Source organism: Macrobrachium nipponense, chromosome 40 (genome assembly GCF_015104395.2).
Source record: "Macrobrachium nipponense isolate FS-2020 chromosome 40, ASM1510439v2, whole genome shotgun sequence".
Taxonomy (NCBI): Eukaryota; Metazoa; Arthropoda; class Malacostraca; order Decapoda; family Palaemonidae; genus Macrobrachium; species Macrobrachium nipponense.
This window is the reverse complement of record NC_061101.1, coordinates 22,664,986-22,686,675: the sequence shown is the minus strand read 5'-3', so window position 1 is coordinate 22,686,675 and position 21,690 is coordinate 22,664,986. Positions and strand designations below refer to the sequence as shown.

General features: G+C 38.6%; 1 long non-coding RNA gene across 2 annotated transcripts in view; it reads right to left on the bottom strand.

Annotated features, from left to right (window-relative positions):
- The window catches only part of LOC135211988 (uncharacterized), a 168,530-nt gene that overhangs the window by 39,659 nt on the left and 107,181 nt on the right, over positions 1–21,690 (bottom strand). The gene's annotated exons all lie outside the window — the stretch shown is intronic.

Sequence of the window (21,690 nt, the reverse complement as noted above, 5' to 3'; positions counted from 1 at the left end):
GTAAGAAGGAGGACGGTCAGAAGTCAATATTGGGACAAGTTCTTGGAAGAAATTTCATTTACTAAAGAGATTGGGTCTGTATGAAATTTGGTCAATAAAGTGAGAAAGAAAAGGAAGGAAACCGTGGCTCATCATGATCCGAATGGGAAAGCGAACGAATTGGTTAGGAAATTGTCGGAAGCTGCATGTATCAGTGGTCTCCCAAATAATGCTCAGGCCTGCTTACGTAGCAGGCGGTATAAACGAAGACAACTTGTTTGCCATTTACAAAAGACGAATTGTTGTTTTGTATGAGGAAGGGCAAATCTACCGCTCCTGGTGCGGATAGGATAACGTACGAAATTATAAAAAGTTTAATTATGATGGAGGATAGTCCTTTGTTAGATCTAATAAATCTTTCATATAAAAATGGCAGACTCCCAAGAAATGGAAAATAGCTCTTGTTGTACCTATACTGAAGGGCAACGGAGAATATAGGCCTATTTCACTTACATCTTGTTTGTGTATGGAGTCTTGTGTTAAATAGATTAATTTATATGATTGGTGACCAATTATCGCCGAATGTGTTTGGTTTTATAAAGGGGAAGAGTACTTCAGACTGCGTTATTAAAGCCGTAAGTAATGCTAATGTTAAATGTAGAGCATTTGTTGACTTAAAAGGAGCTTTTGATAGAGCTTGCAGTGATGTTATTCTAGAAGAACTTGTCAACAAAGGTGTCAGGGGATTTTTACTGAGGTGGATTAGGAGTTACTTAACTGAAAGAAGAGCGAAAGTTTGGTTCCAAGGATATGAGTCCGAGGAAACGTTGATGGAGTTAGGTATTCCTGAAGGTGGTGTTCTTAGTCCTACCCTTTCTAATGTTTTGATGGATAAAATTGCGAGGCATAATTTTCCTGCTGGTACTAAGATTATTGTTTATGCTGATGATATTTTGATACAGTGTGTTAGTGAAACCATTTTAATAAGGGCTATGGCAGAATTACAGAATTTGTGCATGTACACGGGCTTAGTGATAAATGAAGAAAAGAGCAAATTTCAGTCAAGGATGGTTAATAGTAATACGGTTGCCATAAATGGTAAAACTTTGGAAAAATTAAATAGTTAAATAGTTATAAGTATCTAGGTAAGTACGTTGGATTTAACAAAAGCTCGGATGAAATTAATTACTTGAAAAATGTTTGTCTAGCTCTAATGAGACCTTTACAGGTGTTGGCATTCCTGTTTTAAGGATGCTGGTATTCCTGTTTTAAGGATGATGTACATCAGTACGGTGCGTTCAGTTATAGACTATGCATCACCTGTGCTGGTGAATTATTCGAACACAGAGTTGAGACCTCATGAAATAATCCAGAATAAGGCAATGAGAGTTATTTTAGGTTGTTCCATGAGTACTAGGATTGAAATCATGAGACTGGAATTGAATCTACCGAGTGTTGTTGACCGAATACAAGAGGTAGCGGCTATGGCTGCACTTCGTATGATGAGAAGGGGACAAAGAACCTTAAAGAGGGCTGTTGACAGTTATTCAGGCAATAGAGTTTGCCCTGTTAATTATATAACATGTATTTTAAGAAACTGTATAATATACTGATGAAATATATAAAATTTTGTGTAAAATTACAAGAAGTAGCTCCAATGAAGCCGGGGTTGTGTTACAAAATTAATGTATTTGTAAACATGACTGTAAAAAAAGTGAGTGCAACACATACGAATTGAAACAATTAATTCTGTCTAAAATCAACACATTACCTAAAGCTAATAGTATACATATGTACTGTGATGGTTCAGTGAATGGTATCAAGGTTGGATGCGGGGTGGTTACATGGGAATATTATGAATGATGTGAGTACTGACGAGACGCTGTCAAAAAGAATAGAAGATAAAACTTCTACTACTACTGCTGAATGACATGCCATTCATGAAGGGTTAACCTTAGTTGTAAACTAGATGAAAGACGTGTTTCTTTTCGTTGATTGCCAGAGTGCTCTTCTTGCACTTAACTCTAGATATCCATGTTGACAGGGAATTAGTATATAAGTGTAAAGAACTTGTATATGCAATAAAAGATCAAGGGTATTTTGTCAAGTTTTTCTGGGTACCATCTCACGTTGGTATTCATTTGAATGAGATGGCTGATAGTTTGACAAAGGATGCTACAAACAAAAATAATATTGATACAGAAAACACACTGACTCTGAGCAGAATAAAAAAAAGGTAAAAATCAAGAGGTCTTTGTGGAAAGCGGCTGAAATTCGAAAAATTTTAAACAATGGTAGTGTCAGTATGGGACTATTTGTTTGTGTCTGAAAACAGCAATGGAGGGGGCATTGTCTAAACTAGATACTTTAATAATGAGGTTACGTTTGAAATATTCTTGGGAATACATTGATGATGAAAACTCTAAGTGTAAATTATGCGGTGAGTTACGGAAACATACTTTACAACAATATGTTATGGAATGTAATAAATTATCAGAGTTTCGTAACCCCAGAATAGATGATGTAACAAATCAAGTATGTTATTTTCTGAAAAACGATGTGTTCCAAAATTGTAAAGAAATTGCCTAATTTATTTGGGAATAAATAATTGTGAGCCATTTGCCTGTCCTTAAGTATGATTTTGTATAACTTGATTTTTTTTTTTGTACCTTTTCTTAACATTTTTCTTCTTATATAACATTTACTTTTGTTATATTTGTCTTGTATGGCTTTTGCCTATTGTAAATTTGCATTAGGATATCAACAATTGATTTGTATAAAATTTGCATTATAGCTTGGCATTTGCTTTTGTATAAAACGAGTTAAAATTCTTCTCATGTACAATATTTGCTTTTCATTACTGTTTTTTATCTTTATTTACGTATTTATTATCATTTTTTCCTGGAATCTTTTGAATTTTGTAGGCGAGTATAGCAGCATGCTGCTACACTCCATTTGATGTATATCAATAAACTTTTTGAATTTGAATTTGAATTGTTGGAGTCGAAGTAGCAGAATCCACTGACGACCAAAGTCTGTGATAGTCAGAGGACTACGATATCCAAGACAAATTATCTGTTACAATTTAGATACTGACGTGAAAAGGGTCTTTTAAATGGACTACGCAGCTTGAGAAACCTGGATATCCTGTGGTAGCCATAGTTAACATCATAAGTGAAGAACGGTCCTCTTGTTAGAAACAGAAAGATGACTTCTGTCGTATGAAGAAATATTCCGTTCCTTTCACACAAAAATGCTTCTGGTGCCATTATTAATATCATTAATGAATTATTGAAAAATTGAAAATACCGCTGACATCTCATGTTCACGCAATCACCATAAAAACTTCCCGGTTATCCTTAATTTTCATAAATGTTTCCCATAAATGATAGTCGTCCGTTTTGATCGAGGCTCTTGATCCTTATTTGTTCTCTCTCTCTCTCTCTCTCTAGGAATATCATACGAATCTATGCCATTGTTTTATTTCGATAATAGTCATTCCTACAAGGGTATATTATTGGATTACTTTCTGTCATGTTGTACTGGTCACGGTATTAACCTGATATGTATCCACCTACGCGTCGCAGTCCGAAGTGCTAGTACTAGACGTGGCCGAAGTTCAACGCGACACCGTGTTTTGTACTAACCCCTCGGGGATTAAAGTATTATGTAGTACGTCCAATTCCTTATATTTCTATATATCAATGAACGATGTCTTTGATCCCCGAGAAACTAGCACTAAACACGGCGTCCCACTGAGATTCCGCCATGCTTTGTACTAATATAATACCTTAGAGGTGAAGCGTAGGTGGATAATATACTGCGTCATCATAATCCATTTTGGTTTTATTTATTTTTCGAACCATTTAGTTACTTCCGAAACAGTCTCTCCACTTCATGTAGTCTGTTTTACCGAGGTTGAAAAGTGGGAAGTTAGGCCACTTTAGATGTGATGTCCATGTTTCTCTTGTGAACATGGCGTGGCTCACAGGAAGTTGGTTGGCGGAGGATGCCGGCGTTTGAGGATGTTTGCCCAGGGACTTTTAACGAGACGCCCCCTCATTACCTACGTGGAGCTCGTGCGAGCTTTGTTTCATCTTTTCTCCAACTCGCCCCTTCCACGACTCAGTTCATTCTCTTTTTCCTTCATTCATATCACTATTCCTTGCCGTATTTCCTTGGCTTATATTTACCTCCGTAAATTACATGTTACTAATGTTCGCCTCAATCATAATCCGTTTCAAGCGAATTCACATTTATTCCTCCGTTAACACTGTAGTACTAATATCAAAAACATCATTCTCTTAACATCAACCTTACCATTTCGCTTTCAAATTAATCTTCCATCTAGGCTACACTGTGCAAATACATTGATTAAATTTTCTTAATTATTTACCCATATCCACATAAACTTATTACAATTTGAAACATATACCTACTACTTCAGAAAATTCTATTCTCATCAACTCGCGGTTTCCATTCCGACCGAACTACAATTTTTCCGAATGACGTGTATATCCGTCACCAAATACTACCACCATTTCTGCTATTAAAACTGTCAGACATAGATTCAGGCATTTTGCAGAACCTTTGTATTTCATTCTCGTCATATATTCAACACTTTCGGAGATATTGTTGAATATAAGACGAGATATCTTCAGTGTTCAACTAGTCACTGAATTCCTTATTTTCACGCTTTATTAGTTTCTTCTTCTTCTTCTTCTTCTGGTTATCCACTAACCATCCGTCGTTTTCTGTCCTTTCACTTTGGTTCAACTGAGTTCCAGGAACCCAGTATTCTCTCTCTAAACATTTATTCCTTGCGTATTTTTACCTGCACCACTCCAAACTTTCTCTTTCTTTATTGCTCCATAAAATTACACACATTCTGGCATCCTCGCTCTGTTTCAACCAAACATCTAATCATTTTGTTCTATCTCAGCCCATATCTCTGAAACTATTACAGAATCTCCAAAATAAACCTGCAAATGAAGAACAATTAGTATTTTAATGAAATATTTAGCGGAAATATTCTTAAATCGGGTGTTATTTAGAGCAGTGGTCTTCAAACTTTTTGAGGTCATGGCCTACTTTAAATATCTCCAAATACCCATGGCCCACTACTTCAGATTTAGAATAAAAATTAATAAGTTCAAAATACATATCCGTAGTTCCTGGAACCGGAATTTTATTACATGTTATTACCATAAATTCAAAATATATTTTCATAAATTCAATATACAAATATGCTCAGTCTTTTCATGAACATTTTCATGATCTAAAAATCAACTAGTGAACAATTACTGGGATAGAATAAGAAATTTTTTTCATATACTGCTTATTTATAATTATAGGTCCGGATAAAAGAAAATATACTTTTATTTTTATTTTTATATATTGATTATTTAACTTTAAATTCTAAATTTTTTTGTCAGTGGCCAACCTGATAATCAGCCCATGGCCCACAGTTTGAAGACAACTGGTTAGAGGAAGCATGGCTAATGTGTGTGGAAATTCTCTCTCTCTCTCTCTCTCTCTCTCTCTCTCTCTCTCTCTCAGAATGAAGTTGTAGACAATAGAAAAGGATAAAAAAAACACGAAAGAAATAGAATATAGATGCACTTACTTACCATTCCCCTCAGCATACAAATCTCGTCATCAGCGGTGATACTACAGTGTCGTCTCTTGGTGTTTTTTGGCGGGACGGAGACACGGACGTCGTCGAATAATGGTGGTTTTGTTGTCATCTTCGTTGCATTTTAGCCTGTCCATAAAGAGAGCAACTCCATGACAGTTGTTTGGCCCCAGTACTGTCGACGGATAGCTCTCTTGATAGTGCAAGCTTTCACCACCACTGACGGCGCCGCGTCCTTTTCCCACTTTCCTTTCTCTTCCATTTTCTGTGAAGGTTGCTTTCTCGCGCTCTTCTCTTGTTTTTTTATTTTCTTTATTTTTCCTGCTCCTTTCTCATTTTGGCCTTCAGCCTTCCCCGAAATACTTATACTTACCTTAGGTCTCTTTCCGCGAGGATGTCATCCATCTGGGTGTTGTGGTTGACTCTCTTCGGTAGTTCATTGAGTGTAACTCGTACCTTGTTAGTTTTCTGCTAAAAGACAACTACTGAAATAGGTGTTAGTCCGTCCGTCCACACTTCTCTGTCCGCCATCAGATCTTAAAAACTACTAAGACTAGAGGGCTGTAAACTGGTATGTTGATCATCCACCCTTCAATCATCAAACATGCCACACCGCAGCCCTCTAGCCTAGGTAGTTTCTATTATATTTAAGGTTAGAGTTAGACTTGACCGTGCGTCTGGCACCGATATAGTTACCAACAACTCAGGTCACCACCGGGCCGTGGCTGAGAATTTCATACGGCATTATTTTATTTTTTCTAGTTTTTGGGCTATAAACTTAAATGAGAATGAGCAGAATAAAATAGTAGCATATCAAATTTCACTGCGCTTAGTCTCAATACTTGAGGCATAAGGACGAAAATGTTTTATCCTACTTGGCAATAGCATAATGCTATTAAACTATAAGAAAGAATATACTCTTTTTAAACCTGTCAAACATTGTAACCAGTTTTGTTGAACTGATGTCATGGATATTTTCACATGGTAAATCCATCATATGTATATCTGTGAACTTATATGCGCACAAAACTATATATATATATATATATATATATATATATATATATATATAATATATATATATATATAGTATATATTATATTAGGCTGACGGGAATCAAAATATTAATTGAAAAACAAATTGCATGTGAAAGTTTATGTTATAATATATAATATATATATATATATATATATATATATATATATATATATATATATATATATATTTAATGCGGATGTGGCCGGACACATGAGGATGTTGAAGTGGGATGTGTGGATTCACAAGAAGAGATAAAAATCAGAAATGAATTTATTAGAGGAAGGAGAAGAGGAGGAAAACAAAAGTTCTGATGGAGAGATAAAAAACAGCGAATGACAATCGGGGAAAATGTTTAAGAAGTCAGGATGCATCGGACACAGGAGGGTGGAGAATGCTGAAGGGCAAAAGTGACATCATACTGAAATAGGTAAACTGAAGACAAAGATATAGACTCGTGTGTGTGTATATGTGTAATTGTAATGGCCACAAAGCCCTTTTAAGTTCTCGAATTCTTCGCGCTTTTTCGATAAGAAATCGAGAAGTTAAGAGGGCATTGTGGCTATTACAATTCTCTCTCTCTCTCTCTCTCTCTCTCTCTCGCTATATATATATATATATATATATATATATATATATATATATATATATATATATATATATATATAGCGAGCGAGAGAGAGAGAGAGAGAGAGAGAGAAAGTGTAATAAAAATGGGTCGTGGAAATTGCACAAACAAAAGTTTTTTTTTCTCGCAAAAACAGCAAGAGAGAAATTTTTAATTTGTAATTTTTTTTTTTTTTTTTTTTTTTTTTTTTGCAATTTACACGCACCATTTTTTGATCAAGTTTCATCAATTACGTTTGTCGTTAGGATATATATATATATATATATATATATATATATATATATATATATATATATATATATATATATATATATATATATATATATATATCCTGATGACAACGTAATTGATGAAACTGATAAAGAGTGGTCGTGTAAATTACAAAAACAAATCTTTTTTTTCTCTCTCGCTGTCTTTCCCAGAGAGAGAAACTTATCTTTGCAATATACAAGACCACTTTGTATCAATTTCACCAAATACGTTGCCATATAATGCAATATAATGACAGAAGCTATATAATAAAGTGCGCAAGAAGTAGAAAAGACAAAATTTAACAAATTCCCATCTAAATCACTGCTATACTAAAGTAAAGCATTATGCCGCACGTTTATTGACATATTCAGTTTCACGATCCGTTATAACCTCTTTCTCTGTCGTACGTGCCTCTTGGGATATCGCATGTCAGTGGGTGGTTCTGGTGGAACCATTCGACACCCATCGCCAAAAGGATTCGCGGATTCGGTTACCACAGTGAGGGATTCGGACGAGTGAACGCACGTGTTCGCATAGAGGTAATAAGCGTGTACGTTGTGGATGTGTGTGTTTACTGACTTTGAATTGAATATGAGGTAAGCGTGTATGCTGTGTGTATGTGTTTACTGAATTTGATTTGAATATAGAGTTTAGGCCAAAGGCCAAGGACTGGGACCCATGGGGTCAAAAAAACCTCGCAATTGGACTGAATTGAGTTGAATACAGAACTTAGGCCAAGGACTGGGACCCATGGGGTCATTCAGCGCTGGAAAGGAAATTGTCAATAAGAGGTTTGAAAGGTATAACAGGAGGAAAACCTCCAAAGCAGTTGCTCCATGAATCAAGTGTTAGGAGAGGGTGGATAGCAAGATGGAAGAAAGATAATATGAATGGAGGTACAGTAAAAGTAATAAAAAGGGTTGCAGGTAGGAGCCGAAAGGACGTTGCAAAGAACCTTTTGCAATACTTACAGGGCACCCTGTGAGGTGCACTGACGGCACTAACTCCCTACGGGGATGTAGTATACGTGTTTAAGCTGAACGACCGAGAGAGGTGTTCCCGGAGCACGTGTTTGACTCGAAGTTGGGGGACTCGATGTTTGTGCAGGTGTGTCCGTGCGGACTTCGTCGCTAATTTGAGGGGTGGATATTGCACGCTCATTTCCACTGAGACAGATGCGGTTGCTTTCCTCGGTGGAAATTATAAACCGTGTCCTCCAGAGATGAAATGAGCCGCAGCCCATGCGGGTTTTGTAAGCACGAAGGGAATTGTGCTTCCTTCGTCCGATAAAATAATTCTTGCTTTTGACTCCGAATGTGGGAAACTGTGGTCGCTGGTATAGTTGAGTTGTTTGTTTGTTTGTTTGTATGGTGTTTTTACGTCGCATGGAACCAGTGGTTATTCAGCAACGGGACCAACGGCTTTACGTGACTTCCGAACCACGTCGAGAGTAAACTTCTATCACCAGAGTTACACATCTCTCACACCTCAATGGAATGCCCGCGAGTATAGTTGAGTTGAACATAGAATTTAGACCAAATGCCAAGCACTGGGACCTATGAGGTCATTCAGCGCTGAAACGGAAATTGACAGTAAAAGATTTGAAAGGTGCAACAGGAGAAAAACCTCGCAGTTCCGCTATGAATCAAGTGTTAAGCGAGGGTACAAAGTAAGACGAAGAAAGAGAATATGAACGGAGGTACAGTAAAAGATACGAAAGCGGTTGCAGGTACAGTGCACCGCATGAGGTCCACTGACGGCACTAACCCCCTATGGGATCGCTGGTATAGTGGTTCGTGTCTTGGTATGCCACTCAGATGTCATGACTTCGCGCCTCCCCCCCAGGGCGATGCCAAATCACTGGCTCTGTAGTATCATGATCAGTTACTACCGCGGCGTGGGGTCTGCGGTGGGCGGTTAAAACCAGCATTATTTCAGGAGCTTGAATTTCAAGCCTTCCATACGAATAGGTTTCACCCACTGAAGATTTTGAAAAATAAGATAAATTCATATGTCGAATAAAAGCCAATAAGAGTTCGGTAGTGCGTCTAGTGTGAGAGCTCATGGAAACGATCACATTGCTGAAGCATTATCGTGTATATGAGAGAGAGAGAGAGAGAGAGAGAGAGAGAGAGAGAGAGACTTGCGCATGAACATCTGTTCGTGTGCCCAGGGGAATACAGGTGTCAGTCCTATACATTCAGGTGTAGGACGCGACCAGGCGAGTGAGTCACGATGCGACCGATTGATTTGATAGTTCTTACTGGCGTCGCAACGACGAGGTTATTGACGCCGTCATGATGGGAGCACCGGCAACGTTATAAATACGAGTATATACAAACACAACGATTTATATGCGTAGTACTTGGAAGGGTTTTATGATATTTATTTTTTAGCTGGAACTGCAAGTGGTAATAGAGGTAGTGGTATATAATTATAATAATAATTAGGATTAGCCGTCTTCAGTTATCCTTCCAAAAGAGAATGACCGATGCTGTTCATGGGGAGCAAGTTTTCTGGTGCAATCTGCAGTACTTCTATCATTTGGATTCATCTTGTAACAAAAATTTCTAGCCAGAATTGTGACTTTTTCTGTGATTTTTTCCTGTGAATTTTTTCCTGGAAATAACTGTCACTTTTCTTTCCTGTGACTTTTTTTCCTAGCCAAAATTGTGACTTTTCTGAATTCTTATCCTTGTAAAAATTGTGACTTTTCGGACTTTTTTCCTTGCAAAAATTGACCTTTTTCCTGGCCAAAATTGACTTCTGTTACTTTTTTCCTAGACAAAATTGTGACTTTTTTCCTTGCCAAAATTGAGATTTTTTCCTAGCCAAAGTTGACTTTTGTCTGTGATTTTTTTCCTAGCAAAAATTGTGACTTTTTTTTTTTTCTTAATTGTGATTTTTTCTAGCCAAATTGTGACTTTTTTCCTAGTTAAAATTGAGTTTTGTCTGTGACTTTCTTCTTAGCCAAAAGTGTGACTTTTTCTGTGACTCCTGACCAAAAATTGTGGCCTTTTCTGTGACTTGTTTTCTTAGCCAAAAGTGTGACTTTTTTTTCTATGACCATTTGCCTAGCCAAAATTGTGATTTTTTTTCCTAGCTAAAATTGTGACTTTTCCTCTGACTTTCTTCTTAGCCAAAATTTTGACTATTCCTGTGACTTTTTTTCTTAGCCAAAACTGACTTTTTTCTGCGAAAATCTTTTCCTGCGACTTTAATACCGGCCATCGACAAAAACATGTAACAGCGCATAAAATTGCAAATGGCCCTTGTCAAATTGCGATCGTATAGATATGTGAGACAAAGAACAGAAAATCAAGTGGACGATGTGCGCAATCACTACGTATATATGTAGGTCAAAATATACAGAAATTAATATAGACTTTAAGCCAAAGGCCGCAAGGCCGCCCACTGGGACCTATGTATGAAACGTTATTAATTGATAGTATAAGGACTGAAAGACGTTGCGGGAGGAAAAAACCTCACAGCAGTTGCACTGTGAAATCGCTGTTATAGGAAATCGTGGAAAGTCAGATGGAAGAAAGAGAATATGAACGGAGGTACAGTAAAAGGATCCTATACGTATGTAGGATTCGGCCATTACTTTCGAAATAAAATCATTTCATTAGAGAGAGGAGAGAGAGAGAGAGAGAGAGATGGAGAGTTGAGAGAGGAGAGGAGAGGAGAGAGAACACATGCAGCTAAAACAAAAAGAAATGTATCCACAAGTAACTCGTGTTGATGGCCTAATTCCAAGTTGCGCGTTAATGGTATTTTTAAACGCGGAGAGAGAGAGAGAGAGAGAGAGAGAGAGAGAGAGAGAGAGAGAGAGAGAGAGAGAGAGAGAGAGAGAGAGAACCAAGACGATACCTGCAGATATTAATATATGCAGGTAGCAATTTCTTATGAATTTAGATTTGTATGTTGGCAAATACCGACTAAGGTTGAAAATCCCAAGCATTAACTTTAACAAATCGGCCTCGCCGCTCTTGGGGGGGAAGTCTGTTGCTAAATCGAACATCATTAAGTCGCCCAAGTCAAGTTAATTAGGCTCGTGTTACCGAGGTTATCTCCCAGAGGCAACTCGAGGGAGACATCTATTGGCAAGAAAACACATTAGGATCTCTAAAAAGTCAGGAGTTTTCTGTTTACACTCTTTATTGTTACCTGTAATGAAGTAGTTTTAGCACAAGTCTGGGAAGAGGTCGAGGGGCTTTCAAAGTCTTCATTTCAGAAAGGTCAACACCCAGGGGGGCTATATATATATATATATATATATATATATATATATATATATATATATATAGTATATATATATATATATATATATATATGTATATGTATATGTATATATATATATATCTATATATATATATATATCTATATATATACTATATGGTATATATATATATACACTATACATGAATATATATATATATATATATATATATATATATATATATATATATATATATATATATATACATACATCACACACACACACGCACACACACAACACACATATATATATATCCCTATATAATATATATATATATATATATATATATATATATATATATATATATACGTTGAGATCAGAGTTTTTCAATGTGGATGTTTTACATACATACACACATCGTATACTTTTTCATTCCTTAAACAGGTCTACAAAAATTTTCGATGAGAACGCCTGCAATATTATTTCATAACGTCTAGGTTTGTTTTTGTTTGTTTGTTTGTATGGTTATTCAGCAACGGGACCAACGGCTTTAGGTGACTTCCGAACCACGTCGAGAGTGAACTTCTATCACCAGAAATACACATCTCTCACCCCTCAATGGAATGGCCGAGAATCGAACTCGCGGCCACCGAGGTGGCACGCCAAAACCATACCGACCACGCCACTGAGGCTCTTTATGGGAATTATGCCTACCAGTTTTATGTTGAGGCCTTGTCCTCATCATCGCTGATAAAGTACTTTTGTAAAAATTCAGACTACTGAGCAGCTGCTGCTGGCATCACTTGGCAAAGTGTAATGCAGAAGTCTTGGTGAATACTAACCTTTTTAATTAGCGTTGTGTGCGTTCGATGCTTCATTATTTTTAGCCATATACGTGAACATACTTCCGAAAAAATCGGTCAAATTGACGTCTTAAATTTTCCATTTGCTGACGTTGTATTCGTGAGATGTTTTGCTCTAACATTCAAGGCTACCACACCTGGGAGGGGGGAAGGGGGGGAGGACTTCAGAGTTTCGCGGGTGGGGATTGTGACCTCAGAATGGCAGGTCGTGCTATGAATAAAGACTGAGCAGTAGCAACGTGAAACAAGGAAAAAAATGCAAGGCCACCAAAAATAGATCTATCTGTCGGTGGTCTCGCTCTAATGCTGTATGATCCGCGGCCCACGAAACTCTCGGCCAGCCGTGGTGACCTGCATTGTTGAATTTGTTGCGTTGCCACAAGCACGAGCATGGCTACTATAACCTTAAATAAAATCAAAACTACTAGGGCTAGAGGGCTGCAATTTGGTATGGTGGATGACTGGAGGGTGGATGATCTACCTACCAATTTGCAGCCCTCTAGTGTTAGTAGTTTTTAAGATGTGAGGGCGGACAGTCAAGTAGGCGAACGTCCTTCCGTGACTGCACCTTTTATTTATCAGTGACTGTACCATCAGTGGTGTTAACTAAGGAGTTTGGACTACTTACGTAGTAGCCAAAGGGATGAAAAAACTAAGGCAACTCGATATTGGCTCGTTGCTGTTGGTAATTACCAAGCGAAACTTTTTAGATTAATGTTTATTACTTCTGGAAGAAGGTATAATTCTCTCTCTCTCTCTCTCTCTCTCTCTCTCTCTCTCTCTCTCTCTCTCTCTCTCTCTCTTTCTATTTACTTCTGGAAACAGGTATTATTCTCTCTCTCTCTCTCTCTCTCTCTCTCTCTCTCTCTCTGTTTACTTCTGGAAACAAGTATTATTCTCTCTCTCTCTCTCTCTCTCTCTCCTCTCTCTCTCTCTCTCTCTCTCTCCGTTTACTTCTGGAAACAGGTATAATTCCCTCACTCTCTCTCTCTCCTGTGCTCCTCCTGTCGACCCTCACCATGCGTCCACCCACCTCTTCTTCTACAATTTCATCCCTTCAACCCCCCCCCCCCCTTTCTCTCTCTCTGCTCTCCTCTCATCTCTCTCTCTCTCTCTCTCTCTGTGACACACAAACTTACATTGGAACATCGGATTTCACGAGATGAATTATTTGTAAAGAAAGATCCTAACGGATGTTTTGGGGAATTAGCGAAAATGCGAGATAAAAAATATCGTCTTTAAAGCATCGTAGAGAGAAATTTCTAAATTAATAATTCACAGTGCTAAAAGGAAAGAAGACAGTTAAGAAACATGAAAAGAGATAGAATGACTTCTTTTGTTTTTTTCTGTTGCTCTCCCCACCTCCGAGTTTGCTACAACTCCCAGAGCGGGCAGGCAGGCTATCATTGGGGGCAGAGTTATGCCCCTGATGCCCACTCCTCCCTTGCCCTGACCCCGCGCCCGCCACCTCATACAAATGGCCACATTATCTCTGCCTGACCAGGGCTTACTTACTTACTGTGTCTCTACCTGCAGTGGCCCCGAGAGCTGCCTTCTTCTTCTTCTTCTTCCAGAATCTCCGCTGACGGGATCGCCGTGGTATAGGCTGCTCTGACTCGGCACCAGCAGGAGACCTCTCGTCCACTTCCGGCCTTGTAAACAAAGCCAGGGAGGATACACTAAATGTTATTTACAGCGACTTCATGGAGGAAGCAGCGAACAACGAAGTACGAGTGGTGATTTCCTCCTTCTAATTCTTGACGAGTATTGCCGTCAATACGGAAAGGCTCCTTTTAAGATGTTTCTCACATGCATGATGAGAAAGCTGAGGTCTTCGCCCTCTCAAGTACGACTCTCGGAAATCTTCAAATTCAGTGACGACGGTGTTGTTGCTTGTGATAAAATCTCATTGTCATTAGCGAGATATTTAGTCCTACTGCTTGGCTCAGTCGTATCTCATTGTCTTTAGCCAGAATGTAGTCTTTCTCCTTGGCTTACTTAGTCCAATCTCATTGTCTTTAGCCAGATATGTAGTCTTTCTCCTTGGCTTACTTTGTCCAATCTCATTGGCTTTAGCCAGATATGTAGTCTTTCTCCTTGGCTTACTTTTAGTCCTATCTAATTGTCTTTAGCCAGATATTTAGTCTTTCTTCCTGGCCCACTTTTAGTGCTTTTTCTGGTGTTCCTTTCATCCTTCTCTTGAACCTCCTCTATTACCTGGGTTGTAGCTATTTCCCAAAGTTAGTGTTTGTAGCCTTCTGCAGTAGATTCTACAAACACACACGCACACACACACACACACATATATATATATATATATAGCTACTGTTGGGCACTTCTTTAGGCAAATATTAGAAGCACATGATCTTTTGCAAAGGTCAGTCATATATGAGCTATCTGTTTAAATTCTAAAACACAAAAACAAATCACTTTAATTAACTTTGGGGTAACGATATAACAGTCTATTTTTCTGAATGGTTAAAAGCAGTACTGATGCCGTACTGATCACTGTTCAAGCTTCAACTATTCAGCAATATGGCCCGGTGAAATAAGGTCCTCTGGCGAACTTACAGCTCTGTAAGATGGTAGCTGTGTCAGAGATCGTTCAAGTTAGCAAGTGGGACTGCCGCTCCCGTCTCTGCTTCTGCACGTTTCACCCGGTTTTCATTAGTTTTCTGCAAAAGAAAACTACTGTGCAGGCTTTGTCTGTCCGTCCGCACCTTTTTCTGTCCGTACTTTTGCTGTCCGCCGTCAGATCTTGAAAATTACTGAGGCTAGAGGGCTGCAAATTGGTTTGTTGATCATCCACCCTCCAATCTTCAAAAATACCAAATTGCAGTAACTTTTATTCTAATTAAGGATAAAGTTAGCCATAATTATGCGTCTGGAAACGATTTAGGCCAGGCTACCACAGGGCCGAGGTTAAAGTGTGATGGGCCGCGGTTCATAGAGAAACAACAGAAAGATAGATCTATTTTCGGTGGCCTTGATTATACGATGTACAGAAAACTTCATTGCGCCGATGAAATTTCGGCTCATTTTTTTTTTTTTATTTCCAGAACGCTGTTCCCCCTACCCCCAGATGTTTAAGATCTCGAAGAATCTCAGCTGATTTCACGAGACTATCGCTGCTAATCCTTGGCTCTCTTGATTTTGGGAGTTTTCTACTTAAAAATGAAATCTTTGGAGATGCAGTGGACTTGTCACAGTGATTTAAATATTAGTTGGTATGCACAGTACGCTGAGGGATTCAAAGAAGGTAGTGTTATTCAAACTGACACCCTGTGACTATTGCACGTGACTATAGCAGAGGGACACAATGTTACGTGCAACAGAAACGCATACGAAGTGCTGACCCATGAACATCGCGATGTTTTCATCAGATGAGTGCAGTGACGATATCAGTGTATAAAAAGCTCCTTAACTCTTAAAATAGTAAACTGTAAGATTCTGAAGGATGGCCTCATTAAGAGCCCAAACCAGAAATTTAGCGCTTTTCGTGTTTTCTTTATATATTACCAAAGTCATTACCAGTGATTCGTTCATTTGAACCAGAGGTTACGACCACCTCTTTGAGAACCATTTTTGTGAAAATTGTAATGGGTGGATTGTATTATAGGAGCTTACTGGGATCTTCAAGTGGAATTGTATTATAGGAGCTTACTGGGATCTTCAAGTGGAATTGTATTTATAGACTTTACTGGATCTTCAAGTGGAATTGTTTATTAAGGTAAGCTTTACTGGGATACTTCCAAATGGAATTTGTTAATTTAGGAGCTTGACTGGGATCTTCAAATGGAATTGTATTTATAATGAGCTTATTGGGATCTTCCTTAGATAGTGAACCCCACAAGTGTTTTCGGGGGTCGTTATCTAAGGCTGATATTTCATGGTGAGGTCATTATCTTTATGATATTTACATTCTCATGTTTATGCTTTTACGGCCATCCCCAACGGGCTTGTACTACAAACACGCTCGCAAAGGTGTATATAGTACATACCGGACAAAAACCCTTAACCTGAAAGCCTGAACGATTAGTATCAAATACTGCGATTTGAAATAGCAAATTCTTGCTAATAAACTTAAGTCTATCTTAGTTTAAACAGCCCACTAAGCTGACTAACAGCTCTCCCAGGGGTGGCCCGAAGGATTAGATATTTTTACGCGGCTAGGAACCAATCGGTTACTTGTTTGTTTGTTTGTTTGTATGGTGTTTTTACGTTGCATGGAACGTGGTTATTCAGCAACGGGACCAACGACTTTACGTGACTTCCGAACCACGTCGAGAGTGAACTTCTATCACAAGAAATACATATCTTTCACCCCTCAATGGAATGCCCGAGAATCGAACTCGCAGCCACCGAGGTGGCACGCTAACACCATACCGACCACGCCACTGAGGCAACGGGACACACAGCCTATTGAGGGAACCAAACCACATTATATCGGGAAATGAATTTCTAATCACCAGATATACATTCTTCTGGTTCCACGTTGGCACGCTGGCCGAGCTGAGAATCGAACTTCGGTCTACCGAATCGGCAGACGAGCACGTAACCCACTCGTCCAACGAGGGACTGTAATCAACTGAAGAAAGCTGAAAAAATAACGGAATGAAAATCAGGAACAACCAAAAGCTTCATGAGGGTTTGTGGGTGAAGTTGGTTGCCTCGACGAAAGGAATACAGACTCCGATCCTCAACCTGCCGGGGTCACTTTGGACGTATAGTAGATCATTTGGGTTTTTTGTTTCTCTGCTACAGATCTCTCTCTCTCTCTCTCTCTCTCTCTCTCTCTCTCTCTCTCTCTCTCTCTCCTCTCTCTCTCACTCTCTATATATATATATATATATATATATATATATATATATATATATATAAAAATGTCTTTGATTTTAATTCACGAAAAAGTAAAAACCATGATGATTATACGGACAAAGTTACAGCCAAGATGGAAAGAGTGAAACGATGAGATGCTAAATACTTTCGTCTCATTAATATATATATATATACATATATTTATATGTATATATATACTATATATATATATATATATAATTATATCTATATTATAATATAATTATATTATATATCTATATAATTATTATATATTATATTAATAATATATAGATATATTATATATATGTATATATATATATATATATATATATATATATATAATATCTATAAGAATTTAGTGGAGATGATATTTTTACAAAACTCGAATCACTAACTGGACGTGACGTCTCTCTCTCTCTCTCTCTCTCTCTTATCTGTGTGGCGTATTTATAGGTAATGTGAATCATGAAATGCCGAACAGCAAAAATGGCAGAGCCCTGAACAGCAGTAGCTAGCTAGGCCCGTCAATTCCAATATATCCTTTCCATTATCCATGTTCCATGCGTCTATTATTCTCTCGTAGGTGCTACGTCTTTCCTGGAATGGTTGGCATAAGGTAGGCATATTTACATAAATAAAGAGAGAGAGAGAGAGAGAGAGAGAGAGAGAGAGAGAGAGAGAGAGAGAGAAGAGATTAATTTGTAGATTTATGACAACCGAACCTTGGGTTATAATTGAAATCTACGGTGAAAGTTTTTTTTTTTCTAAGGTCGTGGGTTCAGTCTCAAGGGATTATCATTTCGCGACTGAGCTGAAACCGGGATGAATCACTTAATTCATTTATTTTCATGTTTATGATTATTTGTTTCCTATCCAAAAGTCACACGCGTTCCAATCTTTCGACAATGGGCGTTATGTCTGTCTGTCCGTCTGTCATTCAATCACGGCCAGACGGCTGGTCCGATGGGCATGAAACTTGGCAGGGTTATAGTGGTGTCCCCTAAGATGGTTTATGATGGGGTTTCATCCTACCTCCCCTCCCCACTCCGACGGGAGTGTGGGTGAGAAGGGATTCCCTGAAACGGAGCTCCGTCTGCTCGTAAAACAGGGCTGGTTATGCCCGTAGACTTAGTTGCTGTACGAATTTTCATACATAATTTCTGTATACATAATGTTTGCTAGTGTAAGAAATGTCATTGTTCCACATACAAGTATCACTGATATGAAGGGATAACAAAGTACAGTAACAGCAATTCTTATTTCCTTTGCTCTCTCCCTTTTTAGTTTTCTGAAAAGAAAATTACTGTGTTGGCTTTGTCTGTCCGTCCACACTTTTTTCTGTCCATCCTCAGATCTTGAAAACTACTGAGGCTAGAGGGCTGCAAATTGGCATGTTGATCATCCACCCTCTAATCATCAAACATACCAAATTGCAGCCCTCTAGCCTAAGTAGTTATTCAATTTAAGGTTAAAGATAGCCATAATCGTGCATTTGGCAACGATAAAGACCAGGGCACCACCGGGTCGTACTTAAAGTTCCATGGGCCGCGGCTCATACAACATTATACCGAGACTACCTAGAGACATATCTGTTTTTGGTGGCCTTGATACACGATGTACAGGAAACCAGATTGCGCCGGAGAAATTTCGGCGCATTTATTACTAGTGTACTCAACTTCCTCAAAGGATGAAAAGGCGAAGCTGTTGGCTTTATTTTGAATAATTTTCGTATTCATTTTCTGGTTCAGTCAGAAATAACTGTTAATAACTGTTCATGCAATGACTCACATTATCTTTCAGTTGCCTATCTTAACTGACAATGCAAACCTAATAATGTCTCTCTCTCTTTCTCGCTCTCTCCCCACCTCCATCTCTGCGCGAGTCTATTATACTGACCGACATTCTGTGGGATAAATAAATAAGCATTTTAGAATCGCAGTGCACTGAAATTTAAATCAAGATAATGTATGATTTTACCATGTCTGCCCAAGACTTCATTAATTTTTCTACTGATAAATACTTTCCAGAGGAGATCATCTATATCCGCGACATTAGGGGAACTCCTTCTCTTCATGAGAAAGAAATGGGTGTGGCTATTTACCACTTAGGAAAAAAAATAAAAGCTAGTTGGTATGCAAGTGGTGTTGCCAATTCTCTCATTCCATCCATAGATTTAATTATGCATTAACCTCAATGTACCGGTGCGGGACCCTCCCTCCCTCCCTCTCCCCAAGCTCCTGCTTCGAACCAACATCTGGGGATGAGCAATAGCCGTCATTGTTCGAACCGGATCTGTTCAGATGTTCAGACTGGATCGGGTCAGATGTTTGGACTGGATCGATTCAGATGTTCAGACCAGATCAGTTCTGATGTTCGGACCAGATCAGTTCAGATGTTCAGACCGGATCGGTTCAGATGTTCGGACTGGAAAGGTTCAGATGTTTAGATCGGGAAGATTCAGATGTTTGGAACATTGGAAAGGTTCAGATGTTCGGACCAAATCGGCTCAGATGTTTGGACTGGATCAGTTTAGATGTTCAGAATGGATCGGTTCAGATGTTCAGACTGAATCAGTTCAGAAGTCTGAGCCAAATCAGTTTAGATGTTCAGACCGGATCGATTCAGATGTTCGGACCGGATCGGTTCAGATGTTCAGACCAGATCGGTTCGGATGTTCAGACTGGATCAATTCAGATGTTCTGACCAGATCAGTTCAGATGTTCAGACCGGATTGGTTCAGCTATTCAGACCGGATCAGTTCAGATGTTCAGACTGGATCAGTTTAGATGTTCAGAAAGTATCAGTTCAGATGTTCGGACCAGATTGGCACAGATGATCAGACTGGATCACTTTAGATGTTCAGACCAGATTAGTTCAGATATTCAGACCGGATCGGTTCAGATGTTCAGACCGGATCAGTTCAGATGTTCAGACCGGATCAGTTCAGATGTTCAGACTGGATCAGTTTAGATGTTCAGACCGGATCAGTTCAGATGTTCGGACCAGATCAGTTCAGATGTTAAGACTGTATCAGTTTAGATGTTCAGACCGGATCAGTTCAGATGTTCGGACCGGATCGGTTCAGATGTTCGGACTTGATCGGTTCAGATGTTCAGACTGGACCAGTTCTGATGTTTGGGCCGGATTCTACAAAAAACTGCATTACTCTATGTTATATGGTTTCTGAGCAATAAATACTCGGTACCGGGACTTTATGGACACCCTGTCGTACTATACCACTGAGATACACAAGAAATTGCTAAAAAGGTGAAGCAGAGAATCAGCACAAAACGTGAAGCAGGACGCAGCAACAAAAAACCCGTGAAACAATCCCGTAGGAGGGTAGCACCTTTAGTGCATATCTCACGGTGCAAAGAACCTGAAGTAATGCCTACAGAGCACCGCATGAGGTGCTCTGACGGCACTACCCCACTACGATGGTGAACCTTTGATGTCTGGATTGGAACTCTTTCTCATGTACTACAGTATTAAGAGTTCTGTGTCCTTGCTAGTTGTAATGGTGCCAGAGACAGACGCGACCAAGTAGAAGGTCAACTTCAAACATGTACTACGATACAGATGTCGTTAATGTATTAGGTATCAAGTTATGTAGATAAAGGTAGAACAATGGAATGGGATATAGTATCAGCTAAGGGTTGTTAAAATTATCATAAGAAAAACTATGATAAAAAAAGCAGTAAACTTTGACGCAAGGAATGTTATCGATAGGTAATAAGCGATTATGGTTCGAATTCAAATGGGAGGTTAAGACAGTTTTTCCCCTGCGGTTAATAAGGGCGTCTTAGTTCTGCGTCTCAAATTAAATCCCGAAGTGAATTAAATATTTCAATTTCACTATTGACAGCTGTGTTAGAAACGATGGTCATGAATAAGATTTGGATTGCGTTAAATATGTAATTGCAATGGTTATCAGGTTAAAACAGGGCGTTCAAATATTAACTGCAAAATGTTGAGATTATGGCTGGTGTTACCTTTGTTAATCAAATGACCGTCATCATAATAATAAAAATGATTATGGAGAAAAAAATCCACAGTTATGTAAATGCACATATATTCAAATTAAAAATTTAAGGATAGCTTTCGGGAATCTGTTCGGTTCCCATTATATCACTGTCGTGTTTTCGTTGTTGATTTCCTTGTAACTTGAAACATTAATGCAATACTGGCGAAGGCAGACAACAAGTGACAAAAAATCCGAGGAATTACATGACACCCA